The sequence below is a fragment of the Cibotium barometz genome, chromosome 44, assembly GCF_041138505.1.
Source record: "Cibotium barometz isolate CiBa-2024 chromosome 44, ASM4113850v1, whole genome shotgun sequence".
NCBI lineage: Eukaryota > Viridiplantae > Streptophyta > Polypodiopsida > Cyatheales > Cibotiaceae > Cibotium > Cibotium barometz.
This window is the reverse complement of record NC_141089.1, coordinates 14,380,293-14,398,018: the sequence shown is the minus strand read 5'-3', so window position 1 is coordinate 14,398,018 and position 17,726 is coordinate 14,380,293. Positions and strand designations below refer to the sequence as shown.

Genomic DNA, 17,726 nt, shown 5'->3' with positions numbered 1-17,726 from the left:
TCCTCTTGTTTTCGGAGGTTTTGTATCTCATCTTTTCATGAGAGTCGTCTCTTGGCAAGTTATCATGTATCTCCTAGCTCGGGTTTCGAGTTCCTTTCTAGCCAGGATCTGTTCTACACCCACGATCCGTCCATGAGAACTCCATTGTCTGGCCGTCCCCATTCTCCTTTATTTGTGGGCATTTGTTTTCTACAGGGAAGTTCCCTCTGTGTCCCCAGGTTGTGCCCCCCTGCGCGCCTTGTATTGAGGCCCAGGTATTCCCTTGACCTCTTGTTCGGTCTTGTCCTCTTCTGGAGTAGACCCCAGCCGGTTCACTCTCATGAGTGTGGTTCCTGGCAGCCAATTTCTCCTCCATATTTTCGCCCGATGTGGTTTCTCCTGCACCACACTCCCCATCAAAACGATGAAGTCCTCTTACTGGTTGCAACTCCTGCGAGAGTGGTCTTTTCCATCGGTGTTTGTCCCACATGTGGTTTATTCAGCATGCGGCTCCTTGTCTCCATGCCCTTCTCGTACCTAGCATTCAGGAGAGGTATCCAATAGGCCATCACCTAGGTCTTGAATCACCATATCTAACATCAATAATAGAGAACATGTTGTTGGAAAAAAGATGTGGGTAATCTTTTAGCCCTTCGCTCTCTTATGGTCAGCTGCCAATATGAGCCTTGGCCCGATTGAGCTCCTCTCCAACAATGTATTGAGCTCTTCTCTAACAATGTATTGAGCTCTTCTCTAACAATGTATCTCTAGTTTGACATATAGTTGTTTTAAATATATAGATACGATGAGTGACCACGGTCGTAAAGTGAAGTTGGCGATCATCAAGTCTTTGCTCTACGAGGCACTGGACTTTCTGGAGATACACTGTCAGAGGCCATGACAGATTATGTGGAGATGGATGATGCGGGTTTAGACGGCGCCATTGAGATTCTTGGGAGATTCAGTATGCCCGTACGACCTAGAGAGGGTACATCCTCCCAGCCACATGAAGGAGTGGAGACGTCTTGGCATGCACATACTACTGCGCATCGGTAAGCTTCTTGTTTGATAAAATAGTAATGTCATCCATTTTTTACATATAGAATTCTTAATATATATATCCTTTTGATGTCTTTGTTTGCTTAGGACTCCTATCCCAGTTACATCACATCACGAGAGTCAGCGGCTTACTCCTGATGTACCTCCTAGTACTCAGGTGACACTTGATTCACAGGGTAGTGGCTGTTCCTCCCGCATGTATATCTTTTATGGCGATTACCGATTAAATATCAAGTATTTTTTAGAACTCACATCTCAATATATCAAGTATGTTTGTATTGCACGTAGGCATCAGCGGGGGCAGAGTACCACACCACCAGTGCCCCCACCAGTGCCGATGCACACGTGCACTGGGACTTTGGGTGTCACATGCGACATCACACCTGACGGGGGTATCCTTCAGGTCGGAGCCGGCCTCGCCTTCAAACGACAGATGAGAGATCTTTGCATGTCATATCTACAGTAAGTTCGTATACCATGGCAGTAAGTATTATTTAACATAAAGAATATGAATTACAGTTTATTATTTAAATTACTAATAATATAACTGACGTTATTTTGCAATGCAGCGATCAACTCAAGGATGACAAGAAATATGTCATCAACACACTAGAGACGGAGTTTGGGGCAGGATGGAGTCGGAAGTGGTTGCTGAAACAATTGTGTAAACTCCTAAGTCATCGACGCGACAATGCACGGTAAGTATAGAGAGAGAAATGAAACAAAATGAAATGCTATATTTACGTCTTCAAAAGGCCAAATAACCTATGAGACCAAAAAGTTACCACCAGAGAGCTCTGATACTAATGGGCAGCATGGGGTGTGTTGCGGTTAAGGGTACTGCGGGTAGTCACTAAGGGTGCTACTAGAACTACTGCCACGAAATGCTACAAGACTGCTGGCTTTGATGGTCTAGTGCTACTAGCTAGAGCAAGAAAAACGAGTCTTAGGGAAATCGAACCCCGACACTAGCCATATGAGGCTATCACCACGAGACTCCCCACCACCCACCCTTGTTAGTAAGTTTATAAAAAAATAAAAAACAAGACTTCACAATGAATGATTTTGAGATTAAATCTTACCAAACATAGGTTGATCCGTGAGTTGATACGTTAGACTAATGGTCCTCATCGTCATCTCTGAGATAAACCGTCAATAAAATTTCATCTTCATTATCCTTGTTGACTTCTTCGAACTCCTCGATCGTTAAATTTGTGTTCACGTTCATTTCCTCCATAGGCTCGACATCCATTGTTTCCTCCTCTTCGGTGTCTGTAGTGTCAGAGTCTGGATCGTTGTCGTTCTCATCACCTACAATGTCATCATGATCGACGGATAGAAGAATTCTACACCTCTCTGACGTCGATGTGTCTAGATTCGAGGATGTAATCAAATCATCCTGATCCGCTGTCTCAGAGTCAATGCTATCAAACAAGTGTCGACCTCTAGGTTGGACATGCACAACTTGCCACACCATGAATGAGCATCTGTATTCTTGTAAAAGAATGCTTGTTCAACATGAGTTGGCAGAATGTAAGGCTCTTTTGTTGCACGCAATAACTTTGAGGAGTCGACGGACCAAAATCGAGACGATTCTCTTTTCATTGTGGCATTATTGCCTTTATACCCGGCACCAGGGATTTTATATTCACGTGATCACAAGATTTTTTTTGTTAATAACACTTGTGAACATGTTATTCACATGTTCACATGTTTTCATGTTCTCAAAATAGCAGGTTACCAGTGACCTGGTAACCTGCCGAAGCCCGCCGGGCTTTTTGTTTTCTCGGCGGGCCCGCCGAGAAAATCCATTTTCCCGGCGGGAAAAAAAGTTTAAAAAAAATGGTCAAAATATATTCATGTTCACAGTCATTCCTACCATTTTTGGGCCTTCTGAACTCATTTATGATGTCAAAAGTTTAAAATTCTTTGTACAGAAAAAGTTATCTCTAAATTTATCACTTTAAGCTCGATTACCATCAATTAGATCTTATTATACTTCCAATTGAGTCTAATTGACATCAATTAATATCCAATTGAGTCCAATTGGTATCAATTAAGTCTAATTGGGTGTCAATTGATCGATTGGGCTCAATTGACATCAATTGACACCCCATTGGACTCAATTGGGCTTAATTGGACTTAATTGGATTCAATCAATTGACACCCAATTGGACACAACTGGGCTTAATTGGACTCAATTGACATCGATTAATACCCAATTGATGTCAATTGAGCTCAATTGACATCAATCCTAGTCAATTGATATCCAATTGATGCCAATTGAGCCTAATTGACACCAATTGCACTCAATCGGTACCCAATTGATGTCAATTGAGTCCTCAATTAACATCAATTAACACCCAATTGAGTCCAATTGACATCAACTAATATCCAATTGAGTCAAATTGATATCAATTAAGTATAATTGGGTGTCAATTAATCAATTCGACTCAACTGATATCAATTGACATCCAATTGGACTCAATTGACATCAATTGGGTGCCAATTGAGTCCAAGTGACACCCAATTGATATCAATTGCATCCAATTGGGCTTAATTGACATCAATTCACACCTAATTGATGTCAATTGAGTCCAATCCAGTTCAATTCACACCCAATTGATGTCAATTGGGCTCAATTGACATCCAATTGATGTTAATTGGACTCAATTGACATCAATTAACACCCAATTGATGTCAATTGAGCTCAATTGACATCAATCGTAGTCAATTGACAGCCAATTGAGCCTAATTGAGCTTAATTGATATTAATTACACTCAATTGGCATCCAATTGATATCAATTGAGTTCGATTAGACTCAATTAATATCAATTAATATCTAATTAAGTTTAATTGATATCAATTAATACCTAATTGAGTCAAATTGATATCAATTAAGTCTAATTGAATGTCAATTGGGCTCAATTGGTATCAATTGACATCCAATTGGACTCAATTGACATCAATTGGGTGCCAATTGAGTCCAAGTGACACCCAATTGATATCCATTGCATCCAATTGGGCTCAATTGACATCAATTCACACCTAATTAATGTCAATTGAGTCTAATCACGTTCAATTCACACCCAATTGATGTCAATTGGGCTCAATTGACACCCAATTAACTCAGCCCAATTGATATCAATTGAGTCTAATTCAAACCCAATTGAGTCTAATTACATCTAATTGGACTCAAGTGACATCAATTAACACCCAATTGATGTCAATTAAACTCAATTAACATCAATTAACACCCAATTGATGTCAATTCAGCTCAATTGACATCAATCGTAGTTAATTGACACCCAATTGATGATAATTGAGCCAAATTGGGCTTAATTGACATCAATTGCACTCAATTGGCACCCAATTGATGTCAATTGAGACTCAATTAACATCAATTAACATCCAATTGAGTTCAATTGACATCAATTAATACCCAATTGAGTCAAATTGATATCAATTAAGTCTAATTGGGTGTCAATTGATCAATTGGGCTCAATTGATATCAATTGATATCCAAGTGGACTCAATTGACATCAATTGGGTGCCAATTGAGTCCAATTGACACCAAATTGATATCAATTGCATCCAAGTGGGATCAATTGACATCAATTCACACCTAATTGATGTTAATTGAGTCTAATTAGGTTCAATTTACACCCAATTGATGTGAATTGGGCTCAATTGACACCCAATTGATATCAATTTGGCTTAATTGACACCTAATTGATATTAATTGGACTCGATTGACATTAATTAACATCCAATTGATGTCAATTGAGCTCAATTGACATCAATTATAGTCAATTGATGTCAATTAAGCTAAATTGGACTTAATGGACATCAATTACACTCAATTAGTACCTAATTGATGTCAATTGAGTCTAATTGAGCTCAATTAACATCAATTAGCACCCAATTGAGTCTAATTGATATCAATTAACACCTAATTGAGTCAAATTGATATCAATTAAGTCTAATTGTATATCAAATTGGGCTCAATGGATATCAATTGACATCCACTTGGACTCAATTGACATCAATTGGGTGCCAATTGAGTCTAATTGACACCCAAGTGATATCAATTACATCGAATTGGGCTCAATTGACATCAATTCACACCTAATTGATATCAATTGAGCCCAATTGATATTAATTGAGTCTAATTCACACCCAATTGAGTCCAATTGCATCTAATTGGACTCGATTGACATCAATAAACACCCAATTGATATCAATTAAACTCAATTAATATCAATAAACACCCAATTGATATCAATTGACTCCAATTGGGTTTAATTGACACCCAATTGATGTCAATTAAGTCCAAATAGATACAATTAGGCTCAATTGACACCTAACTGATGTCAATTGAGTCCAATTGGATTCAATTGAGTCCAATTGGGTTAAATTGGATGCAATTAGGCTTAATTGATGTCAATTGAATTAAATTGGATGCAATTTGTCCAATTGATGTCAATTGAGTTCAATTGGATGTAATTAGGCTCAATTGACACCTAATTGATGTCAATTGAGTTCAATTCATACCCAATTATTGTTAATTGTGTCCAATTGAGCTCAATTAACACCCAATTGATGTCAATTGGGCTCAATTAACATCAGTTAACACCCTTTTGAGTCCAATTGATGTCAATTGAGTCGAATTGGGTGTCAATTGATATCAATTGAGCCCAATTGATCAATTAATACCCAATTAGACTTAATTGATGTTAATTGGACTGAATTCATTCAATTTAACATCAATTATAATCAATTGACACCCAATTGATATTAATTGACATCAATTAGGTGTTAATTGATGTCAATTGAGCCCATGTGACATCAATTGTGTGTCAATTGAATCCAATTGATGTCAATTGAGCCCAATTGACATCAATTGTGTGTCAATTGATACACAATTAGCTTCAATTGGGCTCAATTGACATCAATTGACACCCAATTGATGTCAATTAGGCTCCATTGACACCCAATTAGACTCAATTTGGCTCAATTGACATCAATTGACACCCAATTAGACTCAATTTGGCTTAATTAAGTCTAATTGGACTCAATTAGACTCAATTTGGCTCAATTGATATCAATTGACACCCAATTATACTCAATTTGACTCAATTGACACCCAATTAGACTCAATTTTACTCAATTGACATCAATTGACACCCAATTGATATGAACTGATGTGAATTGAGCTCAATTGCATCGAATTAGGCTCAATTGACATCGATTGACACCCAATTAATATCAATTGAGAACAATTGATGTGAATTGATGTCAATTGAGCTCAATTGCATGGAATTAGGTTTAACTGACACCCAATTAATATCAATTGAGTGCAATTGAGCCCAATTCAGCTCAGTTGTAATCAATTGACACCCAATTGATGTTAGTTGCATCCAATTTGGCTCAATTGAAAGCCAACTGATGTCAATTGAGTCCAATTGATGTTAATTGGCACCCAATTGATGTCAATAAGGTTCAATTGATGTTCATTGATCCCCAATTGATGTCATTTACATCCAATTGAGCTCAATTGACACCCAAATTATCCAATTGAAGTCAATTAGACTTAATTGACTTCAATTGTGTTAATTAGATATTAATGGATATCAATTAACACCCAATTACTATCAATTGAGTCTAATTCGGCTCAATTGACACTCAATTTACATCCAATTGGGCGTGAATTGAGCTCAATTGTATCATATTAGGCTCAATTGACATCAATTGACACACAATCGATCACACAATTGAGTGCAATTGAGCCCAATTGATATCAATTGTGATCAATTGACACCCGATTGATGTTAATTGCATCATATTGGGCTCAATTGAGCACAATAGGATGCAATTAACACCCAATTGAGTGTCAATTGAGTGCAATTGAGCCCAATTGAGCTCAATTGATATCAATTGACACCCAATTGATGTCAACTGAGCTCAATTGAGCTTAATTGATATCAATTGACACCCAATTGATGTCAACTGAGCTCAATTGAGCTTAATTGATATCAATTGACACCCAATTGATGTCAACTGAGCTCAATTGACACCCAATTGATGTCAACTGAGCTCAATTGAGCTTAATTGACATTAATTGTAATAAATTAACACCCAATTGAAGTCAATTGGGCTTAATTAATATCAATTAACATCCAATTATTATCAATTGAGTCCAATTCGACTCAATTGATACTTAGTTTACACCCAATTTATGCAAATTGGGTGTAAATTGGGCTCAATTGCGTCGAATTAGGCACAATTGACATCAATTGACACCCAATTAATATCAATTGAGTGTAAATCAAGTGTAATTGAGTCCAATTGGGCTCAATTGAGTGCAATGATATCATGGACAATTGAGTCAATTGATGTAAGTATAGTTAGATTTAATTGGTGTGTCAATTGAACTTAAGGCCAGCAAATTATACAAACTTTTTTTTGTGCCAAGAATTTTGAACTTTTGACATCATAAATGAGTCCAGAAGGCCCAAAAATGGTAAGAATGACTGTGAACATGATTTTTTTATTTTTTTTTATTTTTTTTATTTTTTTTATTTTTTTTATTTTTTTAATTTGCCCGCCGGGAAAATGGGTTTTCCCGGCGGGCCCGCCGGGAGATGTACATTTTCCCGGCGGGATTACTGGCAGAGAAGGTTTTTGCAGGTCATAAAAAATGCCCGTGAATATACATTGTGATCACAAGAAATTTTATGTTAACAACTGGTTTTGTTAACGTGATCACGAAATTGTGAAGACGTTAATGAAATCCCTGCCCGGCACGAAACCAATCCACCTTCAAAACCACCTGTCAAAATACACGAATCAAAACTTTAGAATTATGTATAGCTTTAAGAAATCTACATGTTATTGTTGCATGAAGAGAGATCTCATTTACCTGCTTGAAGATATGATATGATACTTCATAAATGCCGACTATGGTTCCCACGTAACCAAGTACACTGTCGATAAGATTTGTGTCTCTTGAACTTGCACGTGATAATTGCTTAAAAGAGGCAACAACGCAAGAATCCTGAGTTAGACGTAAGTCGTCCTCAATAGATTTTATCCGAAGATGTTGTCCATAAGCCCACATGTTGGTATACATTCGAGCCTACACCAAAACATAAATTATTAAAGAAAAATTTGAGATTCATTTGTTTAGTTCAGAGTTTTCAAAACCAAACAAGTTACTTGTTTTTCACACCCGATCATAAATTATCATTGTTCCGTAGAGATTGGCTCATGATCACTAACCGCACGTTGCATACGGGTGTATAACCAATCCATGAAAGTAGGTACGTCTTCGTCGTTATTTACATTGGTTTGACGTCTAGATCTCCTCTTTTTACGTCTACCAACTCGTTTGCTTGCAAGTTCCTCCTCGTACTCATCAACGAATTGTTGCATGCATTCGCTATCATAGACAATGAAAGTAGAAATATCCATGGATCTTAAGTCGAAAAGGGACTTCACCACAAATTGGACAAGCTTTATAACCCTTGGTACATATCCCTGCATGGAAAACATAACAAAGATGATTAGCGTAATGAACATCGTACAAACGTATTAAAGAATATATATATTTAAACCATTTACCTGAGCAAAAACCATATCCTGGAAAGTCGTGGATAGTCCATGCTAAAATTCCACGAACAATGAACTGTCTTTGACCGATGCTTCTGGACTTATCCATGACATCAATCCCTCTCCACAAATCTTGAAGATCGTTGATGAGAGGGGCCAAATAAACATTCAGATCTTTAACTTGTCGTTTTCCCATAATTAAGAGTGAGAGCATTAAATGCTCTTTCTTAATGCTGAGATACGAGGGTAGATTATAGTTAATAACAACCACTGGCCAAGTAGACCATTTACTTGATCTCATTGAAAATGGATTCACGCCATCCAATGCTACACCCATCTTTAAATGGCGTGGTTCTTTTGCAAAATCTGGCCATCGCAGATCAATATGCTCAAATGCAGGACAATCTGATGGAATTCACATTACTCCATCTTGCTCTTGTGCTCCGCTCCCCATGTCATAAGCTTAGCTAATTTGGGACTTTGGAACATATGTTTTATACGCAGAGCCAGGGGAAAATGTCTCAATACCTTTCTAGGGACCTTACCTTTCTCCTCTTTATAACGAGGAGTTTGACATTTTGGACATGTCACACCGTCCTCGTACTGACCTCTATATAAAATACAATCGTTGGGACATGCATGTATAGAAGAATAGTCAAGTCCAAGACTACTTATCATCTTCTTCACCTCATCATGTGATGTAGGAAGGGAATTGCTTGTCGACAAGAACTTTTGAGAGAGTAGCCTGCAAAGTCCATTAAAAATATGATCAATAAGAACAAAACATATTGTGATTACTCCTAAAATATTTAGATTAAAAAAATGTTAGACTGTTACATACTTCAAAAGTGCTGAAATGGATATATTACTCCATCCAAAACGGTTTTGAAGATTCAGAATAAGTAAGCTTGCACTAAGTCGTGTCAGTTGGCTTCCTGCGTAGATACGCTTTAGAGCTTCTTCTCGAAGATACTTCTCGTTGTTAATTAGGAATATCGCTCGCACTATTATTTTGATACCAATCCTCAATAAAATCAGACATGCCATCATCGTCAAGATATGGTCCCACACATTATTGAAGTCCTAAGAATATTGTTTTTATAGTCTTGCATACGCATTAGGATCACTCCTGCGTAGGATCCTCATGCACTCTATTGACATGTGAGATGCGTCATGTGAACGTTGATTTGTGATATTGTCGATGTCACAATTCGGAATCTACATATTTGAAGGCAATATCAATAGCATGCTTCTATATAAAAGAAAAGAGAGATACAAAACAGTTACAGACAATAAAAAATGATTATCAAATTAAAATAGAGACAACTATGTATCTTTCTACATCCTTGCTCATATGTTCTGGTTCATGACTATTCTCACACTCCACAAACGTGCAATTGGTTCTTGAACTCATCCCTCGACTACTATTGATTAAACCTGCTATGTTTTCTTAAGAGTAAGGTCTTCCATCAAAATAGAGTCTTTGTCCTTCTGCATGTGTGATCCCTCTATCAGAAAGAGAGGCTGCATTGAGACATAATCCATAAGTACTCATGCTCTGAATGTAGCGAGTAAGCTGATGCCATGGACCCCATCTATATATAGGTCCACAGAAACACATAAGGGTGACCTCTAAACGAGGGGGCACATGTAAATCCTGTGCAATAAAAAGGCCTCGTCCTGCTCCACTGATGGTAGATGGAGCAATCATGTAGCTGTTGGAGCTCTATATATGGCTCACTCTACCTAACTTGGTCTCACCTATATATATGTATCTTGTCCTCAATATGAATCAGTCTTTGGGAGCGTACATGATGTGTCTCTTGTCTCTTTCTCTCTACATTTCAACATGGTATCAGAGCATCTATGAGGGAAGCATCTATGTCTTCTTGTTAAATTCATGATTATAATTTCATGTCTTACAAGATTGTTATTTGATTATGTGTTGTCTACATGATTTTATAGCTTAACTTGTTGTAATTAGAGCTGTTTCTTAATCGCGTCCTTAAAACCAAAACCTATCAAAAAAGTAGATTGTATTGTGCTGGTGAATCCTATCAAAAAAGTTTGTCAAATGGAGTTGTGAGTCAAAAGTTATGACAATTCAGGCAAACTGCATCTGTAAAACAGCAAAACAGGTTCTCTCAATAAGCAAACAGGTTTCGTCTTCATCAAGTGTCTTTATGAGCACACAGGTTTTGTATTCATCCAAGCGTCTTTAGCAAACCGCCAAATCTAGCTTCTTCGTCAAGCGTCTTTAGCAAACCGCCAAATCTAGCCTTTTCGTCAAGCGTCTCTTATTATTTTGCTATTTTTAGCAAACCGTCCAATCTAGCTTTTTCCTCAAGCGCTATCAATGAATCTTGCGTCCCACGTCTCGCTATTTTGAGGACTCTTTTCTTATTGACGTCTCTTATCTCTTGCGGTCGTCCTTGTCTATGGTGTGCAGATTTTGTGATTTTATCTTATACGTCTTCTCGCAGATAGATATGGCTATGACTGTTCTCGTCAATGGTTTTCCTTCTGGCCAACGTTCTATTCCTTCTTTTCAAGGCCAAGGGTTTCCCGGTTGGAAAGCAAAGATGCTGTTAATTCTTGAAGGCGATGAGCTTTCCAATGTTGTTATTGGTGATTCTCTATGTCCGTCTCAGCCTACTATTCCGGATTCTGACAACGTTCTTATCACAGAAGGCCCTGTTTTTGATGCATGGCGTCTTTCTTATATGGATTGGCAGAGGCGTGATAAAGCAGCTCGTCGGTACATTCTTTCTGCTCTTAGTGATTCTCTCATGCTTGATGTGTATGACTTTCCTACTTCCCATGACGTATGGGAGTATCTTATAGCAAATTTTCAGAAAAAGTCTGTTACAGAAACACTTTATTTGAGAGGTTTGCTTTCAAAGTTACAGTATGAAGTTGGTACTGCTATGACGGGGCATATTGATTCTTTCAAATCTATTATTAATCAACTTGCTGCTCTGCGGGTGATCCTGTTCCACGAAAGCAACTTATTACAATTCTTCTTGATACGATAAAGGATCCGTCTTATGACAACATTGTTACCATTCTTTCTAACAAGGACGGTCTTGATTTTGACCAAACTTGCATATCTTTGATTGAGTATTCTCAACGTCAACAACGACGTAGCATTGGTCATGATGCAGCTATGTTTTCACAACAAGAGGAGCCTGAGTCCCAACAGTTGGAACGGGCCTTTTATGTGCGAAAGCGTCCTTTTCAACGAGGAAACCGCAGAGGTGGTCGTCGTGGTGGTAGTTTCTCTCGTCTCAAATTTCCTAACAAGCATTGTTCTTACTGCAATAGGAATGGTCATACTGAAGATGACTGTTGGGCACGTCAATATGATGAAGAACACAACATTACCACAAAACAACCACGTTTATCTAGAGATTCTTCTTCTTGTGATTATTGTGGAAAATCTGATCATCCCTCTTCCATGTGCTTTAAGCGTCGATTTGATGTAGATCGAAATCGAGCATATGCAGCCGAGCATCATGATAATGATGTGCCTGAAACAAGTTGTGTTTTATGTTCAGTTCCCCCAGACAGAATACTTCATGTACGTGATGGTTCACTTTTCATTATTGATTCTGGTGCTACAGGAAATATGACATATGAATCTAAGTGGCTACATAACTATCATTCTTTACCTGTTAAGCGTGTTGTTTATCTTGCTGATGATACAACTTGTCAAGTCAAGGGCATTGGAGATTTATATCTTGGCACCTTATCTTCTTCAACTCGAGTTTTACGAGGGGTTTTACATGTCCCAGAACTTCAACGTAATCTTCTTTCAGTTGCAAGACTTGTTGATCTTGGTTTGTTTGTTGGATTCGACCACACCAAATGCCGCATTGAGAAAGATGGGCAGATTATTGCAACTGCTTCTCGTAATGGCAATTTGTTTGAGCTCTCTCTCAATGATGCTGTAGCAAATGTTGTCACTGCTCCAGGTGATCATGATTGCAAGATATGGCATCATCGCTTTGTTCATGCTGATTTCTCAAAGCTTCTTGATCTTCATCGTCAAGGTCTTGTACGTGGCATGGATCTTAAAGCTCATCCTCATATGGGAATCTGTGAGTTTTGTGCTCTTGGCAAACACAATCGTAAACCCTTTCCTCTCTCGAATTCAGTTCATTCTCATGATTTATTGGATCTTGTTCATACCGACATTTGTGGACCTTTGCCTCCATCGAGAACACAATATCGTTATTTCATTACATTTATTGATGATTACTCACGGTATACAGTTGTTTTCTTGCTTCGACAAAAATCTGAGGCGTTATCTGTTTTTAAGCAATTTCACAAGGCTGCCGAACTTCAAACTGGTCGTCGCCTCAAGAAACTTCGCAGCGATAATGGTGGAGAATATGTGTCTTCTGAGTTTGAGAGTTATTGTACGGACCATGGTATTCATCATGAACATACTATTCCATATTCACCTCAACAGAACGGTGTTGCTGAACGTAAGAATCGCACTATTATCAATGCTATACGATGTATGCTGATTCAATCTGGGTTATCTCGTGTTTTCTGGAGTGAAGCTCTCTTGACAGTAGTCTTTGTTCAGAATCATCTTCCTACTACTGCTCCTTCTGGTAAGATACCCATCACAGCATGGACAGGTGAAATTCCTTCTGTATCTCATTTTCGAACCTTTGGATGCATTGCTTATATTCATGTTCCTAAAGAAACACGAGCAAAGCTTGATGCTCCTGGGCTTAAAGTTATTTTTATTGGGTATTCTGACACTTCCAAAGGATACAAATTCTATGACCCGTCCTCCAAGAAAGTGCTTGTGAATCGTGATGCTATTTTCAATGAACAGCTTATGGGCGGTACATGGTCCATGGATGATTCTGATGATACTAAATCTTTGCTTCAAGCTTTTCCATTCTTGTGTGATGATGAATCTTCTTCTATAGAGCAACTTTCCTCTTCACAACCATCTAAAGAGCAACTTTCCTCTTCACAACCATTGATTCCGAATGCTGTCATTGATGATGTTGACATTTTTATTGATCTGCCTATTGATTTTGAGCATGGTTCTTGTCATGTTTATGATGAAGATTTTGATGCTGATGTTTTCTCTACTTCTGAAGATCCTGCCACATACAGTGATGCTATATGTTCTCCACAAAAGGATCAATGGCAAGAGGCTATGGAAGCAGAGTACGATTCTCTTATCTCTAAAGGTACATGGATACTCACTCAGCTGCCTCCTGGCCGTACTGCCATTAAGTGTAAATGGGTATATAAGACAAAATTTAAAGCAGATGGATCCTTTGACAAATTCAAGGCACGATTAGTTGCCAAAGGTTATTCTCAAGTTGCTGGCGTTGATTATCATGAAACCTTTTCACCAGTTGTTCGCATTACTAGTATTCGGGTTTTATTGGCATTTGCCGTTCAATTCGACTTAGAAATTCATCAGATGGACGTGCGCACAGCTTTCTTGAATGGAGATTTGAATGAAGAAATTTACATGGAGCAGCCAGAAGGATTTGTTATTGCAGGTAAGGAAGATCTTGTTGCTCGTCTTCATAGGGCCTTATATGGTCTTAAACAAGCTTCACGGGCCTGGTACATCAAGTTTGATCTTTTTCTTACCTCCCATGGCTTTCTCTCTTGCTCTTCTGATCCCAACTTATTTACCAAACACCAAAATGGTAGTTTTGTAATCCTTGCCCTTTATGTGGATGATACAATCCTTGTTTCCAATGATTTGGGATTTTTACACCAAAATAAGAAGTTGTTATCTTCGGCATTTGATATGGTGGATCTTGGAGAGCTTCACTCATGTCTTGGCATTCAGATTCAAAGGGATCGCAGCAAAGGTATTTTATTACTTCGACAGTCCAAGTTTATTGAAGATACTATTAAGAAGTTTGGTTTGGAATCTGCACATTCAGCAACTACTCCTTGTCTTGCGAGTTCCATGAAAAACACTTCTGATGGTGGTGGCGAGCTTGTTACAAATCAACCATATGCTAATTTGGTTGGATGTCTTCAAGTTGTTGGTTTGAACACTCGTCCTGACATTTTGTTTATTGCTAACTATCTCGGGCAACATCTTGCATGTCCTTCTCTTAAGCATTGGTCTTCAGCAAAGCGCGTGTTGAAATACTTGAAAGGCACTGCAGATTATGGTTTGGTTTATCAACGACAATTCACATCCGACTCCATTCCATCTCTTTCTCTTTTGGGTTACACAGATGCAGATTGGGCCAGCTCACATTTATCTATGCGATCTACTAGTGGCAATTGTTTCTTCATTAATGGTTGTCTTATTTCTTGGACCAGCAAGAAACAACGTTGTGTTGTAGTTTCTACAACCGAATCTGAATATGTTGCGGCATCGCTTGCAGCTCGTGAACTCATTTGGCTTCGACAAGTGTTGACAGATATTGGCCATTCTCCTCTTTCTAGTACACCCTTGCGGTGTGATAATCAGAGTGCTATTAGTCTTGCAAAAGACTATGTCCAACATAACAAGTTAAAACATATTGCTGTGCATTACCATTATGTTCGATACGACGTACGCAAAGGCACTATCATGATTGAACATTGTCCAAGTGACCAGATGATTGCAGATATTCTTACCAAAGGTCTCAATGAGTCACGCTTCATTCTCTTGCGCTCAGAGCTTGGAGTTGCCTCGGGCTCACTCTTTCTAGATTAGGCTCTTTACTCTTATGGTAGCTTTGTACATATATCGTTGTAATCTTCTAGACACCATGCACTTTGCACATTTCACAATTGCACACTATGACCTCTTGGTCCTTTTGTATATTTGTACATAGATGCACAATGCACTTTCACATCATTACTTCTGGTTCATATTTTCACATTTGTATAGGGGCTTGGGTTTTTCCCTTGTACTCCCCAAGGGTTTTTTCATCCATAGCTAGAGACCCTTGTTTGAGTGGGGGTGTTGGAGCTCTATATATGGCTCACTCTACCTAACTTGGTCTCACCTATATATATGTATCTTGTCCTCAATATGAATCAGTCTTTGGGAGCGTACATGATGTGTCTCTTGTCTCTTTCTCTCTACATTTCAACAGTAGCGACTACCCCAGAAGCTGAAAACCACTCCATCTAAAGGAAGTGATCGTCTCTGCCATCCTCCGTATCGTCTTCGATCATACGTCTGTACTAGAGAATGCAAACGAGTAGGCAACGGATGATCTCCACCCGTCTCGGCCTCCAAAGTAGGAGGTAGAGGATGTCGAGAAACCTCGAGCTGCAGAGCTGACAAGTGACCTGTCCGTGCCATGTGTGAGGGACATGTGCACCACTGATAGTGAAGTCATCCTTGTTAATTAAGTGAATATACATACATATATGATATGGTTACATTATATATGAGCCTTTGATTTATAAAATGACCAATAATAAAACTAAGGGAGAACAGTCACATATCATAGGTCGATGTTGCTCCTCAGGTGGCGGTGCTCGCTCAAAAGTACCATGAGTCATCTCATGTGAAAAGCGCTCCCGTCGTTGCCTCCGATATGTGCCACGACAAAGAGCGCACCAGCATATAATAGACTCATCATAGTAGAAATCATCATAAACGGGTTCATGTGCAGTATTGGAACTCTGTGAACCCCAATCACCACGAGTAGGAGGTGGTTGTGTACCCTCTGCTTGGTCCAAATCTGATTTTCAAGTACCATAAAAACACGAGTCATTAGTCAAATGATCGAGAAGAAAAAAGCAATGCATGAAAGAAAACATTGAAATCTAACAAGTTCTATGGTATGCAATATGAAAAATAAACAGACGCTACTGTATGGTGGAGACAAACAAGAGGAGGGCTGATATGTGCGTGGAGACATGGCAATACTTCCGCAAGGAGAGACGCCTACGCATCACTTTTCCTTAGCAGAAGGTGCATGCCTTTGCTAATGTATATTAGAATTAATTTGAACTTTGATAGATTGATTCTAAATATTCTCTAATCTATGTCATTTTGTTTAATGAAATTTACATAGTCGGCAACACGAAAGAGACTGCAAGTTGGTCACACATCTAGACTAGGCCGGATGGGTCGAGATGGATTTGTGGCCACATTTGTGAGTATAAATCGTTTTATATTTAACTTTCAAAGATACTATTATTGAATGAAGAAATCAATAAGTCTTTGGTTCTGTCTTGATGCAGACCAAAGACTATGGTCGTGCACCTACGGCGTAAGAGATGGAGTACGCTACATACTACGGGTACCGCGCTTTGCAGGCGACACTTCCAGACACGCCTGATCCACTTGTGGGTATCACTGATTTGTTTTGTGGTTTATTATTATATTAACTGTAATATATTCTTATTTGATTTCACTAAGTAATGCAAGAGCAACGTGGGGAGGAGGACATGACATAGGTGGCTCGACAAGAGGCCGAGGGGCGACGATGAGAGTCTGAGGCGAGCGGCGGCGGCATGATCCCGGGTGGGGACACGAGTGGTGGTGGTGGTGATGGTGGTGTTGTGGTTGGGGGCACGGGTGGTGGGCAGTGCTGATGTTGATGATGATTCCGAGTCTGATAGTAGCGACTCATATAGTGATGGCTCACGTAGTGATACTTAGTGATCTGTTTTGTATATGAGAGGATTGATCACCACACACTGTGGACACATGTACATATATTTGTTGATGATATATATTGACATATGTTCTCGTTGCATCGCTGAATTTTTCTATTGTCAAACAATTAATTATTTGTCAGTAAGTTAATTAGCCTAAGTATGTGCGAGGAGCTAGAACGTTATTTATTTATTTATATGTTTTAAAACAAAACAAATCCTAAACAAGAAAAGAGGCGAGCCCACGATGTAACACATCAAAAGAAGCAAAAGATCGGCAAAGCATCACCAATTTCTCAAAAGCTCTTGGAAAGCTAGATAGAGACAAATCAAAAACTTTATCGCAGTTCCAGTGTGACTGTTTTTCTATGTTAGGCTCTAATATTAACAAGCTTTTGATTTTCATATTTTTTGCAGGGGTCCCTGATTGTACGATACGTATCAACTCAAGCTAACTTTCAAGCTT

At 38.7% G+C, this 17,726-nt stretch overlaps 1 pseudogene; it reads left to right on the top strand.

The window, feature by feature from the left end:
- Positions 1-784: 784 nt before the first annotated feature.
- Positions 785-17,264, top strand: LOC147612984 (uncharacterized; annotated as a pseudogene).
- The last annotated feature ends 462 nt before the right edge of the window (positions 17,265-17,726 follow it).